Source organism: Lepidochelys kempii, chromosome 4 (assembly GCF_965140265.1).
Source record: "Lepidochelys kempii isolate rLepKem1 chromosome 4, rLepKem1.hap2, whole genome shotgun sequence".
Lineage (NCBI taxonomy): Eukaryota > Metazoa > Chordata > Testudines > Cheloniidae > Lepidochelys > Lepidochelys kempii.
In genome coordinates, this window is record NC_133259.1 from 131,532,622 (window position 1) to 131,551,090 (window position 18,469).

The window sequence follows — 18,469 nt, forward strand, 5'->3', positions numbered from 1 at the left end:
TACCAATATTCCAGGCATGTGAATTATCCCACCATGTTTCTATGATGCCAACTATGCCATAACTGTGATTATTCATTAGTATTTCTAGTTCTTTCTGTTTATTTTCCATACTTCTTGCATTAGTATACAGACATTAAGATGTTCATTAGATTTTCCCCTCTAAATTTCCTTATTTCTCCTTTGTCCCTGCTGCGATCGTCCATGTTCCCCCCAGATTCTGACCCTTCATGCAGGTCTCCATGTTTTGGACTCACTTGTGTCTGCTGCCCACCGTTGAATTGATTTTAAAGCCTTCCTCACATGTTTCAAGTGTTTTGCTGAATCAGGGCCACAATCATTTCCAGCTTTTCTATAAAGTGAGCCATAATATGGTAATTTCTTTTATTTTTAAATATGAAAGCAATTCCATGTGGATATTGGTGACACTGATTATTCTGTATCTGCTGTTTCAGTTCCACAGGCCTAAGAAAGGACATATTCTGAACCAACCTCACTTTTTTTCACACACAAAATTTCAGTGTAACGTTCTCAGTAGTGGAACTCCCTATCTTGATAACCAGCTGGAGCCCAAGTTTGCTAACTTTCATACAGCAGTACCATGCAAATCACACATCTGTGTATAAATAAACAAAAAGGCAAAATTATATAAGTTCTACATAGCTGATTGATACAATTCCTATCAATTATGTAACACCACAGGACTGGTAGTAATTACTCTCCTTTATCCACTTTCCCTCAGTGAACAAGTAATAAAGCAGTATTTCAGTAAGTGGTACTAATTTACCTCTAGGTCAAGCTCAAACTTTTTTGTTGGGGTTAGATCTGCTTGCTTTACACGTTTACTGGTTTATTTAAAAGGGAAAAATATTTTCTAACACTGATTTCCTGAGCTCTGTCGCAAGGTAAAAACAACAACTCTCATTAACAATCAAAAACCCAAGACCTTATACCACGTCTACAGGTTACTCATTTGACATGTACAGCAACACGAGCGGAGAAACAGCCAATTCACTGGAAATTGACAATTTAATGAATTCAAGCAGACCTGGAAAATTATAACATTATTGGAGCAGAGAGTAGGTTAATGAGAAATATTTCAACTCGTGAGGGATGAGCTTACACATGCCATGTGCAACTCACTCCAGTTCTCTCTCTCTTGTGTTATGAGCTCATCCCTATCTTGTGCAAATATGTTTCACATTAGATTCTTCTCTGTCTTGCGGTCTCTATTTTCAAGACCACAAGACAATAAGGAATTTACTGTTAAATAAATTTACTACTTAACAGACATTTCAACAAATGCACAGTACAAGAGAGCAGCAGCATTATACAACATTAATTCATGTAATAGCATATTCAAAAAAAGAAAAGAATAAAAATAAATAAATAAATAGATAAACCAAAAGAGATGTTTAATGCTTTTTTAAAAATTATTATTGGTATGGCAGAGCCATTATCCAAGTGTAGACCTTATTCAAGAAAGAAATGGAAGGAGATTGGGAAGAGAAGGAAGCAGAGAGGAATATTAAGAAGCCATATTAATGGAAGGGAAAGAGAGGATACCAACTGAGAACTTAAAGACAGGTGTCAACTTTAAAGGTCTCCCCTGTGGACAAGATTCATGATGAGAGCATTTTTTGTAGGAATCCATAATATTGAGAGAATAAGAATAAATTGCTGTTTTCTTGTGTGAAAGATTTTCCTTCATTATGAGCAAGGAAGAAAGTTTTTCTCCATAAGTAACAGAGCAACTGTCTCATCTGGATTGTGTGGTATAAATATATACCAAACACACTTCACAGTATTATGGAGAGGGGGGCTGCCAGTGCATGCTATATTTGAGGTTGCAAAATGGTATCTATTACAACTCCCATTTCAATATGCTCACCACTTTCTATAACATGCATCTTTTGGGATGAACTTTTCTGCGCTTGGCTTGCATGCAAAGGTTATTTTTGAGAATGGGAAAAAATGTACAATTTTCCAATTTAAAAAGGGGAAAAGATCAACACAACTTTATTTTAAAAACATGGCTACAGCAAAGAGGTCTGAAATAAGACTGCTGATGGCACAACTTGCAGGAAGGAGATTGTAACTGCCTTGTTGAGATGTGCCTAACAAACTCCTCTGAAAACAATAGCCTTAGCTTCAGGGACAAGAGAAAATCATGGACCTGGAGGGGAAATGCGGATCCTGCTGCTTTAAGGACTCTGCAATTTCTGCTGCATCTAAAATATTCTGTAGATTCCAAGCTTTTCTTTAAAAATTGACAGCACACTGCCCCCCACCAAAAGAAAGGTGAGAACTCTTTTTTCCGAAATCTGACTCATTTAAATGAGGTGTGGATTTCAAAGGCAAGCTGGAAACACTTACATGTTCACATTATTATCACAAAACAGAATTGCTATGCAAAATTCTGTTAATTTAGACTTAAGGTGATGCAGTTAAAAAAATGTCAGAAAATGCAGACATTAAGTTTGTAATTCCCACATTAACTTGGCTTTTTTACACATATATTTTTGATTCCTGTTTCCCTGGGTTCTGTGTAGTTTGGTAGATTATTCCATATGTTGTAGAAATGTACGTGATAAAATAATCAGGACACACAATGATGCTGATTTAATGGTCCTGCAGCAACCCTCACTTTTGAATTACTTGAATTTTTTGAATTTTAACTGTGAATCCCTTTTTTCCCCATTAAACTTACATACTGGTTGCACATTAATCTTACTTCCACAATAAACAAAATAATTAGAACAATCAGGAAAACAGTCATCACTGTTGCATAATTATCTGCAGGGTATGTTTGGTGATCATTTAGGAGTCAATTAGTGCTAGAAAGCAGTATACAACAGCATACCCAAAGCACCCAGGAGAAACTCAAAGTCATGAATTACGTTAATCCACTCACTACATTTGGGGAAAGACTTACAGGCTAAATCTATATCCTAGTGCATAGACTCAGTTATCAGTCTTATTATTGCTTACTTTTTTCCAGTACGGTCCATGACGAGCTATGCGCTATACTTGTAGCAAGGAAGACATAATTCTTGGTCTTGAGAGCCTGCAATCTAAGAGACCAACGAAGGGTAGCGGAAAAGCAATATCTGGGGCCTTGTTCCCAACTTTGATGTTTCCCCTCTTCACTATCTGCCTCGTGATAAAAATGGAACAAAACAAAACAAAAAAACCCAAGCAAAGCTGGATCCCCCATCTTGGGATTCTCCTTGTTTGGGAGAGGCTCATGCTGGCAAAGCCTCCTCCTCCATCATGTCCTGCAGCTCCCAAAGTTTGGGTCCATGCCAGGAAGGGGACGTGTCCTAATCTTCACTTGCTGCAGAATCAGGGAGCCACAACCTGCACCTTTGAGGCTTCCCCTCTTATTTGTGTTCACTGGATACTGGTGGTGACTGGCGATATCTTGCCAAAAGAGTATTTCTCATTACAAAGGGGATTTTATTTTAAATTAGAAACGTAAAACTCTCCCCAACAGCCTCTCTGCCTCACCACTAAGAGACAGGAATTCTCTCCCTTAAGTCAATGTGTGGCAGCTCAGTGGTTTTAGGAAGGTTAATGCATAGTTGATCTACATAAATCCAATGACTCCATTCCCACACACGGGATCGGCTCTAGGCACCAGCAAAGCAAGCACATGCTTGGGGCGGCACAATTCCAGGGGTGGCATTCTGGCCATCCTGTTTGGTTTTTTTCGCTTGGGGTGGCAAAAAACCTAGAGCCGGCCCTGCCCACACACAAAAAAAAAAACATTGAAACTGGAGAGCAGAAAGCCCCCTTAAGACACAGAGCAGAGTCTACATCCTGAACAGGAGAAGCACCCCTGTTCCAATGTGGCTGCGATCTTTTGCACCCACAGAGGAAGGATTTGTCCTTATGTGAATATGATTTGAAAGCAGACACATAACTATAACCATACACCTGGCAGTGTGTATACTCTCCAGCCACAACGCAAAGCAAGGCATAACTGAAGGATCTGGTCAATTGCTTTTATTAAAAACTAGATATATCAAGAGGCAAAGGAGTATAACCTAATGCCGCAAATATAAGGCCAGTAGCCAAGTTGTTCTCTATCATCGATACTTTATTACTATTTACACAGATTTAATAAGCTAAATAACTTTACATCTTATTAATTAAGTAACGTTTTTATGTTTAAAGAGTAAAATGATTCATTTGATTGATAAACCAACATTCAAACAGGTAAAAAGGTTTCACGACACTTCATTCCAATGCTGCTTATGATGTTTTAATGTTACATTTTGTCAATAAGGTTTTCACACTCACGTAAGACAGACAGGAGACTTTTTTCAGGCATTCCACATACTCCAAACGCATGCTACTGAGGGTTGACATTCTAATCCTTTTCTACTGAGCAAGCAACTAACTGTCCTTAATTTCCTCCGGCAAAAAGATGGCTGTTACAGTCCCAAACATGAAGGAGAGTTTGTGAGCTGCCTTCCAGGGCAGATGGGTAGAGAATTTCAAGGACATTCAGTATATCAAAAAATGTGGATGATCACAGATCCAGTAGAAGGGGAAAGGACCCGTCGGCAGGGTGTATCAATGCTGTGTTGACAGAGCATAAAAGAAAATAATGGGCAGGTCTGAGAATTCTTACGTTTCCCATCAGGAAAGTGATACAAGCAGAAGGATTCATTTGGCAGTTTTCAAAGCCAGTTTAGCCGCTAGGCAGAACAGGCTAGGGTCTAAGACACTGAATCTGTGGCCTCCCATGGGGGGTTGGGGTTTTTTTGTGTGGTTTTATTTGTTTGTGTTTTGCATTATTGACAGGCACTGGAAGTTCTCTCTCTTTCTAGGATCGCATGATGATGTCACATACATATAAACAGGTATGACTTGGGCTCTGGAAAGCTCTGTAAGAGGCTGCAGAACTAGATGGGTCCCCATTTCCACAGCAGAGGACCTCTCACTACTAGGGCTCTGTGAAATAGTTAGCCACTACAGCTGCTGTTCCTGTTGGCCCATTATTATCTACCCCATTTTCAGGCCAATTGGGAAGAATCAGGCTGCGTTCTACATGAGCGAGTTAGGGTTTCCCTTCTCCCAGTCTGCTTTAGAACCCAGGGTTTGGGCATGATGAAGGAATAAGCAGGTCCCTCAGCCCACCACTACTGCACCTCTTCTGGTGAAAAGAGGAGGAAAAGCCCTCCCATTAGCCTATTGCTCATATAGTTTGGGTGGGCTGGGAAGAGAAGGACTTGGCTTGTTACACTGCATGGCTGATGGGCCAGGGCTTCCCTCTTCCTCAGCCCACTGCTGTTCCACCTCTTCAGGCAGCTGGGGAAGGAGGAACTGCCATGCTTTTGGGGCTGCAGCACCTGAACAGACAATTCTTATTGGGGGCTGGAGGAACCTCTTCAAAATCCCCTTTCCCAAGCAAAACATTGTGGAATGTGAGTGCATGAGTGGGCCCTGTGGGGTGCTGGGGTTCCCACCTCCTGGAGTAGTGTACTCTGCCACCATTGCTCTGTCCACAAGCAGCAAGTTTTATGAAGATGAGGGTGTGCCTATAGTGGTGGGGTAGGGCTACTGGGGGAGGGATGCAGCTCTCTTTACAGGTTGAGGGAAGGCCTTTTTACTTCATCTAGGGCCTCATATCTCAATGTTACATGTGTGAATGTCACAAACTTGAATCCAATAGTCTGATGATCAAGCACGGTCAACAATACCGCACATTCTTATCTTTTTACAAATTGACTCATTCTGAAGTCCAGAACTCCCAATTTAGAACAAAGAACAAGACAAATAAAAGCTCCAGATGATACAAGAATCTCAGTTCAGGTATGTCAGCCAAAATATAAACTGCTTTAATTAATCTAAAACACCCTTAAACCTCAAAGCTGGATATCTCTTTCCCATTTATGTCTGTGTGGGACCCTTCACCCTAGAGATTATTGATTTTGCACCAGCTAGGAATCATTGATTTAGGATGAACAAATGTCTAATTTTAAGCAGCAGAGGAGAGTGATAACCAGATGTGGGTATAATCCTGGGGGAAATATGTATCCTGTGTCTAAACAAAGGGCGATTTAGGGTAAATTAACTCTGGAAACTGGATCACATTTTTCTCTCTGAAGGTTGCTGTGAAAGATACCCAGACAGAAGTGGAAGATTACATCTGTCATCCCAGAGTTACTCATAAGAGGGAGAAAATTCAGAGGAGCATATTAAAATTAAGATATACAGTATGGGTGTCCATTCCATACTCTGAGGGGTACAGAAGGAAAGGAAGATCTAGCTACCTAGCTAGGTACTACCATAATTGAAGTACAGATACATTTGTTTACTCTGAACAACACTGCGTTGGAATACCATAATTTAACGCCTGTGGTCTGGGAAACATATTCCTGACAGTTCACTGGGGTGCATTACAGAGCTTTACAGCAGCCTAGATAAAGTAGGTTAAAAATTGATTGAGTCATTCAACATCCTATCTTAATAATACGAAATACTAGAGGGAACAATTGTTTCCTCTGGGCATTCTCTCCCTTTCCTGCCTTGGCTGTTTACTCCGACACAATCACTTGTTCTCAACCTCACTCTACCCATTCTCCAGGCCTGCTTTCTCTCACCTCTCCACCTCCACTGCCTCCTTCCCCTGCATTTCTATTTTGTTGCCTTCTTTTATCCCCTTCACCTCAACCCAAAAGAAACATATCAAAAGCAAAACAAAAAAATGTGGAACTAAAATGCAGATGGCAGACCAGCTCTTTATTCACTGTGCTTGTTATGTTAGAACCCTTTTCCACAATGCTTTGTCTGTCTTGTTGAGACTATAAGCTATTCTTGGCAAGGACTGTCTTACACTCTGTTTGAACCATGGATAATGGGGCCCCAACCTCGGTTGACCTCTTGGCATTACTATAAGCTAAATAAACTATAATACCAACATTTGCAAACAAGGTAGAGAATAAATTATTTCTGAGCAGTGCAGAGGTATGTGTTAAATTAAAAAGAGAGGTAATAAATTAGAGGATCCTAAAGTATTTTTCATGATAATATAGAACACACTAAAACAACAAGGAGTCCAGTGGCACCTTAAAGACTAACAGATTTATTTGGGTGAAAGCTTATGCCCAAATAAATCTGTTAGTCTTTGAAGTGCCACCGGACTCCTTGTTGTTTTAGTGTGTTCTATATTATCATGAAAAATACTTTAGGATCCTCTAATTTACTACCTCTCTTTTTAATTTAACACATACCTCTGCACTGCTCAGAAATAATTTATTCTCTACCTTGTTTGCAAATGTTGGTATTATAGTTTATTTAGCTTACAGTAATGCCAAGAGGCCAATCAAGGTACCCCCTGATACTTGATATAGAACACACTGGATCCAAACCTTTATATTTGAATATACATCCAAATGCCTACACCATTTCTCACGATGACCATTTTTACAATGATTCTACAAGCAAAGTGAATGTGGAATTTTTTGTCAAAGACAATAGAGGAAACAATGTTAATATTTAAATATTAATGTATGCTAGTGCATTTACTTGTCTGAGAAACTGATATAGCTACTTAGTGCAAATAAATCAAAAATAGAAGTTAAAATTACTGCAAATTGAGTTTAACCTTGACAATGAAGGGAACTCTAGTTGCTCTGTCCAAAAAAAAAAAAAAAAAAAGAGAGGAAACTTTTTTATGCTTGAATATTTCTAGTACGGAGATCATTAATACCTAACAACATTAAGTTCACAGGTCACATCCAAGACCTTGCTGAAAACTGAGGGAAAAAAATGCTTATTGAGAGACCTATAGCATGACCTTCAATTCCTAATAGTTTAGGAGAAGTAATGAGTCATACATTCATAATGTTCTAATACCATTAACTTCAGTAAATACGTATTGTTCTTACTGAAAACATGCTTTATAAAAGAATGCAGAAGCATTTTATGTCCTCAACTTTCATTTCATAAGGGAATTCAATTTATAAGTCTGGATACAAATGTTGCATTTTTATACCAAGTATATAATTCAAGCCAATGTGTTTGTACAATTTTCAAGGGACAATCTACAGTATCACTACAGAAAAGCCAATTCATCTGCACCAATGACCTTCAAACAGTGTTCCAATCAATATAATATCAGAAATGCACACTAAAATTTACCCACCCATTTTCAGTAGCAAACTTCAGTTATAACAATGTACAGCCCCCATGCTGTCTCAGGATAGATTGCAGAACACCATCCTATCAAGATCATTTCCCAGTGTAGTATCGGTGCATCAAGGCTCGAAATCAAATACTGGTTCTGTGGTCTACACACCATTTTTCTTTCTAGCATATCATCTGGTCAGACTATAGAAATGTGATCTTGAAAATGGGAACAACTAGTGTCATAGATTGTGCGATACCTTTGCCAATTGAGCATGTACTTGCATACCTGAAAAGGTTAACTATTCAACCAGCATGGTATCAAGATGAAAACATGTTGAAATCCCTGGGCAGTAGACAGATGTTTTGCCAAAAATGAATAGTCCTACAAGTATGTGCTGTATGTTCAGGACAATGATACCTAATAAAAATGTTAATAAGGTAAATTAAGTGCAAGACGTTAAATGATGCTGGCAGTGCCATAACTGTAAGCAAAACATACTTTGCATAATGTTCACAGTAAGTTTGGAAAAGGAAAAAAGAAATAAAAACAAATTCTCTACACTAGGTGTCACAGCTTTCCAAACCTAAACAATCTTCTCGGCTAATGAATTCACAATAGGAAATCAAGAATAAAGCATTTTTCAAGGTTCAGCAGGGTGGAAAACCTTTTGTTTGCTTTTAAATTTGCTGTTTGGTTTAGAGGTATACATAGGAAACAACAGAACATGTCCAGGAGTTCGTCAAATGAAAAATAGACAGTTATATGTTTGCTGTGTATTTTATTTATCAGACTACACCAATCTGTTATTCTGTTTCATCTCTTGCTCACTGCTGTTGATATACTTTCACAGGGTGTCTAGTGTGCGCTAATCATTATGGACTTGATCCAGAACCCATTGTAGTCAATGGGATGGCTATCACTGGCCTTCAGATGATAATGCTCAACAGCTGGGAACTGATAGTCAGGAGTCATGGGTTCTGTCACTGACGTGCTCTTAGGCTTTGCCCACATTTTCAAATGTGGTCTTTATTTTGGGATGCTTCAAACATTGATTGGCCAGCACATACTCACTCAGCCAGCACTCCCTGGCTCATCTCAAGCATGCCTGTACCCCCATGTGTGAAGTGTGTGTCCATCTCATGGTGTTAACTCTGAAAGCTGCTGGGATTACTGCCACCCAATTTATACAGAATCCCATTTTGCACACACAGTTCATCTCTCACCTGGAAATGGGGGTAACCTCCGGTGGCACTTGCTCCTTATGATCTGGGCAGCCCTGGTGTAGGAAAGGTTTTAGGGTCAGTAGCATCTCATCCAGGCTAATGCTTTGTTGCATTGCCAGGAGCCTCCTATCAGAGATGCAAAGGCATGTAGTTAGACTCTATCTCCTGTCCAGCAGAATGAACGGTGTTTACTCTGAAAGGTATGCCATGCTCAGCACCAGTACTGACTTTCCTGGGCAACATCTTATCCTCACTTCCTAGTGCTGGAGTCTCACTAGCATGTGCTGAAGTCACTTGGGTGCAATCAGCACTGGCTTCTTCATGGTGCTTTCTAATGGCTTCTGATCAGACTGCCGAGTCACCTTGTACCCAAAGGTGAAGAGATGGAATCATTCCATTCCAAAGAGCACAGTCAGTAGCTTCTTTTCTATCCAAGCACATCCCTTTTCTGCGCCCATCAGGGTTCTACCAGCAAATACTACGGGGCTGCAGGCTCCATAGGCCTCATTCGGCGGTATTACACTGAAGTTTTAGCTGCTCTGCAGGGTTGCAGTACTTCAGGACTGGTGCCTCACTTAAGCTTTCTTTATACATTTCAATTCCTGTTCCTGTTTCTCTGACCATTCCCACACTGCACCGTTGTGCGTTAACTGTCTCACAGATTCCTAGGTTTCTAATAGGTGTGCACAGAATCTGGAAAGATAGTTGGCCATCCCTATACATTGCTAGTCATCCCTGTAAGACGCTAGACTGCCTTCACATCCTTTGATCTGGGCATTTCCTTTATGACTCTCAGTTTGTCTGACAAAGACCTTCAGAGGTCATGGATTGTGTCTTCCTTGTCATTTCTTTCTGCAATAAGAATCTCATCTGCCACCATCTTTATGCCTGGGAGTTCCTCTAATGCAGTGGTGGGCAACCTGCGGACCATGGGCCGCATGCCGCCAGTCAGGGTAATTTGCTGGTGGGCTGCCAGACCGTTTGTTTACATTTTTGCACGGCCACCCACAGCTCTCAGTGGCCATGGTTTGCTGTTCCCAGCCAATGGGAGCTGTGGGAAGCGGCACGTGCCTGGTCACCGCTTCCCGCAGCTCCCATTGGCCGAGAATGGCGAACCGCGGCTACTGGGAGCTGTGAGTGTCCAGGCAAATGTAAACAAATCATCTGGCAGCCAGCCAGTGGACTACCTTGATGGGCTGCGTGCGGCTCGTGGGCCGCAGGTTGCCCACCACTGCTCAAATGCCTGGATCAGTTTACAATGGAAGACCAGCAGGCCTGGGCTGATGCCCATAGGCATTCATGCCCAGAAGTACTGTCCAAAAGGTGTCATAGGTTGTCAGGTGGCTGAATGACTCATTTAGTTTAATATGCCAGAATCCATTCTTGACATCATAGAATCATAGAATATCAGGGTTGGGAGGGACCTCAGGAGGTCATCTAGTCCAACCCCCTGCTCAAAGCAGGACCAATCCCCAACTAAATCATCCCAGCCAGGGCTTTGTCAAGCCTGACCTTAAAAACCTCAAAGGAAGGAGATTCTGCCACCTCCCTAGTTAACACATTCCAGTGTTTCACCACCCTCCTAGTGAAAAAGTTTTTCCTAATATCCAACCTAAATCTCCCCCACTGCAACTTGAGACCATTACTCCTTGTTCTGTCATCAGCTACCACTGAGAACAGTCTAGATCCATCCTCTTTGGAACCCCCTTTCAGGTAATTGAAAGCAGCTATCAAATCCCCCCTCATTCTTCTCTTCCACAGACTAAACAATCCCAGTTCCCTCAGTCAGGTGTTCCAGTCCCTTAATCATTTCTGTTGCCCTCCACTGGACTCTTTCCAATTTTTCCACATCCTTCTTGTAGTGTGGGGCCCAAAACTGGACACAGTACTCCATATGAGGCCTCACCAATGTCGAATAGAGGGGAACGATCATGTCCCTCGATCTGCTGGCAATGCCCCTACATATACATCCCAAAATGCCATTGGCCTTCTTGGCAACAAGGGCACACTGTTGACTCATATCCAGCTTCTCATCCACTGTAACCCCTAGGTCCTTTTCTGCAGAACTGCTGCTGAGCCATTCGGTCCCTAGACTGTAGCAGTGCATGGGATTCTTCCGTCCAAAGTGCAGGACTCTGCACTTATCCTTATTGAACCTCATCAGATTCCTTTTGGCCCAATCCTCCAATTTGTCTAGGGCCCTCTGTATCCTATCCCTGCCCTCCAGCGTATCTACCTCTCCTCCCAGTTTAGTGTCATCTGCAAACTTGCTGAGGGTGAAATCTACACCATCCTCCAGATCATTTATGAAGATATTGAATAAAACCAGCCCGAGGACCGACCCTTGGGGCACTCCACTTGATACCGGCTGCCAACTAGACATAGAGCCATTGATCACTACCCGTTGAGCCCGACAATCTAGCCAACTTTCTATCCGCCTTATAGTCCATTCATCCAGCCCATACTTCTTTAACGTGCTGGCAAGAATACTGTGGGAGACCATGTCAAAACCTTTGCTAAAGTCAAGGAACAACACGTCCACCGCTTTCCCCCCATCCACAGAGCTAGTTATCTCATCATAGAAGGCAATTAGATTAGTCAGGCATGACTTGCCTTTGGTGAGTCCATGCTGACTGTTCCTGATCACTTTCCTCTCCTCTAAGTGCTTCAGAATTGATTCCTTGAGCACCTGCTCCATGATTTTTCCAGGGACTGAGATGAGCCTGACTGGCCTGTAGTTCCCAGGATCCTCCTTCTTCCCTTTTTTAAAGATGGGCACTACATTAGCCTTTTTCCAGTCGTCCGGGACGTCCTCCGACCGCCATGAGTTTTCAAAGATAATGGCCAATGTCTCTGCAATCACATCCGCCAGCTCCTTTAGCACTCTCGGATGCAGCGCATCTGGGCCCATGGACTTGTGCTCGTCCAGCTTTTCTAAATAGTCCCGAACCACTTCTTTCTCCACAGAGGGCTGGTCACCTCCTCCCCATGCGGTGCTGCCCAGTGCAGTAGTCTGGGAGCTGACCTTGTTCGTGAAGACAGAGGCAAAAAAAGCATTGAGTACATTCGCTTTTTCCACATCCTCTCTCACTAGGTTGCCTCTCCCATTCAGTAAGGGGCCCACACTTTCCTTGACTTTCTTCTTGTTGCTAACATACCTGAAGAAACCCTTCTTGTTACTCTTAACATCTCTTGCTAGCTGCAACTCCAGGTGTGATTTGGCCTTCCTGATTTCACTCCTGCATGGCCGAACAATTTTTTATACTCTTCCCTGGTCATTTGTCCAACCTTCCACTTCTTGTAAGCTTCTTTTTTGTGTTTAAGATCAGCAAGGATTTCACTGTGAAGCCAAGCTGGTCGCCTGCCATATTTACTATTCTTTCTACACATCGGGATAGTTTGTCCCTGTAACCTCACTAAGGATTCTTTAAAATACAGCCAGCTCTCCTGGACTCCTTTCCCCCTCATGTTATTCTTCCAGGGGATCCTGCCCATCAGTTCCCTGAGAGAGTCAAAGTCTGCTTTTCTGAAGTCACAAACTACCCTGGATAAATCAGGTAGTATTTCCTCAATTGCTGATAATGGGCAGTGACTTTTTTTTTTTCAATGCTCTGTCCAATGCCTTTTGATCAATGTAGATCTTCAGTTTACCTGAAAGTTTCCTCACCACTACTAGCCGGCTAATTTTCTTTGTTAGCTTTGTAAGCTTGCCGATCAGTTCCTTCTTCAGTGGCTCCCCTAGGACTAATGAAATTTTGCATTTTGGTAGTCTCATGGACTGGATGTTGCGATCTATTCCAAACTTCAGCTTGCCCTTTGGGTTTCCGTCTCCTTGAAATACATACTTATGTTCTGTTACAATGCTGGACAGGGCTAACAGTGACTGTTCTCCCTCCTCTTCCAAGTTGAAAATTTTCTGGTGTTATACTGAGATCAAATCCATGGCTTATACTGCCCTGCTGTCCAGCAGTCAGTGGTATTCCTATGTATTAGCTACGATAAACTCTATGCAATGGTGTCTCTTATTTCATGGGTTTCTTACTGACAGCCTGCATTTGCCACTCAGAATCGTTTTATTGTACACCTGGTCACATTTCACCAGTCTAATATTGCTGCTTATCAGTGTGGCTGGGATTAGATTGCAGCTGGCTCCACAGTTAATGTAGAATCAAATTACTCTAATAACATAGATGCAAATATGGCAGCTGAATGGCTGGCAGCCTTCTTTTGTGTATATACTGAGATTCTTTCAGTCTGCTGAAGTCACACTGGAAGTCTCTATGGTCTCAATCACTGTATGTACTGCTGGATTGTTTGCTTGTTTCCTAGCGTAGCTGCAGCACTGGGGCACAAACTGGTTCTGTTGTCTACACCTCTGACACTGTTGCCTAGAGGTTGGGCATTTTTCTTTTGGTCTTTTGTGCTGCTTTCCACAGTGTATACACTGGACCATAATGCCTGCACTCTTGGTCAGTCTTTTTTTGTCTTGCTTTCTAGGGTCCTTTAACTTGATCATATACACTAGATTTGCACTAGTGGCTGTCACTATTTTGATCCATAGCCTGGACAGTTCAGATACCATTAGTATTTGGAAGCACATCTCCGGGGTTAGATCTGTTTCTCTCAACAATCTCTCCTATAAGCTGGAATCACGTCCCCCACAAACGATCCCATCTTTAATTAGGGAATCTTTCATGTCTCCAAAGTTCCATGTGGCTGCCAGAATTCTCAGCTCTGTTATGTACGTGTCTGTTATTCCCTCTTCTGCCTCTTGGTTTCAGGTAAAAAACAGTCTCTCTCCACAGTGTCATTCTCTCTGAGGTCACAGCACTCCTCAAACGCCTGCATCAGCTGTTCCAGTTTTTCAGACATCCTCAGATTTGGCTGATCGCAGCACCCACTGGCCGCAGTTCGCCGTTCCAGGCCAATGGGGGCTGCAAGAAGTGGCGCAGGCCAAGGGATGTACTAGCCGCTGCTTCCCGCAACCCGCATTGGCCTGGAATGGTGAACCGCGGCCAGGGGGAGCTGCGATCAGCCGAACCTGCAGACGCTGCAGGTAAACAAACCATCCCGGCCCGCCAGCGGCTTTCCCTGACGGGCCACGGGCCAAAGGTTGCCGATCCCTGAACTAATGGAACAATTTACCTAGGGTTGTTGTGGACTCTCCATCACTTGACATCTTTGAATCAAGACTGGGTGTCTTTCTACAAGATATTCTTTAGGTCAGCCAGAAACTATGGCTTGACACAGGAATACATGGGTGAAATTCTATGGCTTATGTTATGCAGAAGGTCAGAGCAGATGAGCATAATAGTCCCTTTTAGTCTTAGAATTTATGAACATGTAAATGTATGAAAATACCAGCCACAACAGAAGGCAGAGCCCCACAGGACTCAAGCCTTATAGAACTTGAACCTGCATCCACTGAAGTCAATGGGAGTATTGCAATGACTTCAGAAGATGCAGGATCAGACTTGTAGACCCTGATCCAAATCCCACAAAGTCAATGGAAAGAATCCGATTGACTTCAGTGAGCTTTGATCAGTCTCCTGCTGTATTAGCGGTGCTATTTGATGAGCTCCTACACATTATATTGTAATTTATGATCATTGAGATGCTTGCATATTGAATACTCAATTTTTATGTCCCAATTTGCAACATTCTACATTCTGATTTATCTATTTTTATTCTTGTACAGATTCATTCACCAACAGAGAGGAAATCATGCTTATTTACAAATTACCTATAAAGTGTTTTTAACACTGATTTACTGCAACACTTTCCTCGTTCTCCATTTTCCTGGTACTTCTCAATGATCAACATGATAAAATCTATATCAGCAAGCCTACTACTTTTACAATATCTGATTATCTAGTTTTAGCTTTGCAGTTAATGCTCATTTCCAAACCACTCAGAGCACTGATATTTATTTTCATCAGATATTTAACAATCACTAATGGAACCACCCCCATGTAGCTATTTATATTTCAAGACTGAACAATTAACGTTTCTCTCTTCTTTCTGCCATAATGCGGGGGAGTGGGGAGAACGCCTACAAGTAATGGCGGTTTGCAAAGGACACTTCTAAAGCAGTCACTCTGGGTAAATGTGCCAGAATGAAAGTAAAGCAGCCAACTGTGGCTTTAAAAAAAACATCTGTATCTTAATTGTCACTGCAGAGGATGCTTCAGACTTGAGTAAGAATCTCAAGATAAAAATACAGCTTCATAAAGGAATCCCCATTTCCCAACCCTATCTATCCTTGCGGTAGGAGGGGGAAGTCTAAGCAAAATAGGTTGTGGAGACATTTTAAATATATTTTGGGAAAATGCAATCAGCCTTTAAAAATCCAGTCAAACATCCCTCTTCAGACTGCAGGGTTTTTTTGGTTACTCTCACACATTGCCTGTGAGGGTTTCCCTCCTTTGCTTTTTGATAAGAGTCTAAACTATATCTTTCTTGCTTCTGCTCTTTGCTTCTTTGCACACTCTCTCTCTTTCTCTCTCCATTTTCTCCCTCTCTTTTTTCCCCATTCCCTGTCTGACAAATCATGTGTTTTTTACTTTAGTGGGCCAGCCTACACCACATCGCTGCTACCCTGCTCCATCTAGTGGGATTATTGTAGAATGTATTATAAAAATCAATACTCCACAGGAGAAGGGAAGACAAGCAGAACAGCACAGAACCCAGTCTGACCACTAATATTTAACATGCTAGCTTCCAAGGATCACAGCTGATTGATGTGACTAGATTTAACTCTGAAACCCTACACTTTCCTTTATGCAATATTAAACAGAGGATAACGTTACTACTCATATCATATGTATGCCATAGCAAGTATTAAGCCTTTGAACAACATGTAAGAATTTTACAGAACATTACAACCTTCACAGCATTTACAGCATTACAACCTTTGATTTCACTTGTATAAAACACTAATAAATGCAGAAGCATCAGCTTATTTTTAATGCTCAAAGAGCCATCCAAAATTATGTGCATACCGTGTGTGAAAGATAAAATGATGCAAACCCCTCATAACTCCTCCAAGAGAGACTATGAACGCCAGTTTGGTCAATAAAGTATTTAAGCCCTCAGTGACACGTAGTTTGATGTAGATCAATTTTTGAATCTCTTATAGTTTAACAAGGTCTTTAATTTTATTTTAACTGTAGGCATCAGACCATACACTGCCAGTAGAAGCACAAGACATCCACTTTCTCATTGGGTTTCTTTTAACAGAATGGTTCTTTTAATGGTTTCCTTTAGGTCTGGTCTACGAGACAAAACACTCAGTTACAGCATACAGTCATAAACATTCACTATGGGCTAAATCTTGAAGTACTTAGTCACTGGACGTCTGATCTGAGGATTTGCCCATGGTATTGAAGGTTCGATCAACACCCTCCACATCACATAAATCCTGACTTGGAGCTGGGTTGGCACAGTGGAGCAGGTGTGCCTATGCAACCCCAGTGCTCTGCAGAATGGCTCTCTGCATTGGCCTATGGAAATCAGTGAGGCATAATCAATGCTTCAGACTCCCCTGAATCATTTTTCAGGTACTCTAAACTTAGGCAGCTGTCTCAGAGAGGGTGATGGGAGGTTTAAACTGTGTAAACAGGTTGAGCTAAGGGGTAAAATCCCAGCCTTGTTGAAGTAAATGGGAGTTTTGCCATTGAATTTTATGGGGGCAGGATTTCACCCGAGAACCTGTTTTTAGATTTTGTTGTACGGACCCGATCCAGTGAAGTGCTGAGGACACTCAATTCCCAGAGACGTCAAAGAGGAGCAGACTTCCATCTGCTGCAGCCAGAAATGAAGGTGGCATAACCACCTCCATGTGACCAAATAATATAATAATATATAATATAACAGAAAAATATAACAGACAATATTTGCATGTCTATATTTGGACATATGCCTGTATTAACTATGTTGCAATATTTTGTCCATTTAAACTCAGTCACCAAGTCAGGAAGAAAACTGTGCTCACTGATGCCTCATTATCTTCAAGAGGCCGGGTCAAACTAACAGTCCCAGAAATCAGACAATCGCTGGGCTTCAAAAGAGCCATAGGTCTTTACTGATAAAACCACACCACAAGTGTGGAGGGCGCTGTACAGGCCAATTATAAAGAGACACGTACATGCCCTGAAGAGTTTACAATCAGAGAGTCTGGTCATGCAATCTCTTAACCACTAGTGAAACCAAAGGGACTACTTGTGTGAGTAAGAGTGTGCACAATTAGGCCCGCTCTTCCGTAACTGAGCCCGGACATATCACCTCTATGATGTGTCTAAGCATCACTCACCCAAACAGGGATCTTGAATTTAGTCCAAATCCTGCCCTACAATATCAGAGGGCCACACATTCTTATTACTGTCTTGTGGTTGTTCTTGGTTTAAGGGTGGGGAGCTACTGCTGACTAATTTTTATTGGATGTTTTTGAAACTATTTTAGATATCTATGAATAAACAGAAAAATTAATTAAATCCTCGCCGTGCTACTGAATCAGAGTTACTGTTTCTCTTCTGAGCTCCCATTTTAAACTGCCTCCTTTATGATGCTTGTATGCACAATGGAGAGGCACACATTGAAATCCATTTACAAATCACAAAAGGTCCTAAGTTATTCGATAAAACTCGCTATATGAACTTTGCAGGGCACTTTTATTATTCAGCCATAATTAGCAAATTAAGCATTGCAACTCAGAATGGCCCCTCAAAGTTCCCTACTGACAAGGAGTTCTAGCTTAAGCACTTCTGAAAGATCAGGCCTCATACCAGGCTTGGTGTTAGGGAATCCACATGGTGGGGGTGATGAGGAAACAAAGGACATATTGGTCCTGATTTTGAGCAATTTATACATAAAATTAACAATTCCAAAAGTCAAACTCACTCACAGGAACAATCCGGGCCCATAGGTGCTACTGCTAGGAATGAGAACACAATGACACAAGCCATCTTCTTTCCCACTCTGCTGGGAAACCAAGACTTGACTAGAATGACTCACAAAATGGGTGGATCTAGCCTGGACTGGGCTGGGATCAGGTTAATTCAGCACATCTCCTGTGGAACCTCCAACAGCTTTCACCCATGTGGAGCCC

At 41.8% G+C, this 18,469-nt stretch overlaps 1 protein-coding gene across 10 annotated transcripts in view; it reads right to left on the reverse strand.

Annotated features, from left to right (window-relative positions):
* Positions 1–18,469, reverse strand: part of CTNNA2 (catenin alpha 2) — a 784,792-nt gene that overhangs the window by 268,224 nt on the left and 498,099 nt on the right. The window lies entirely within an intron of this gene.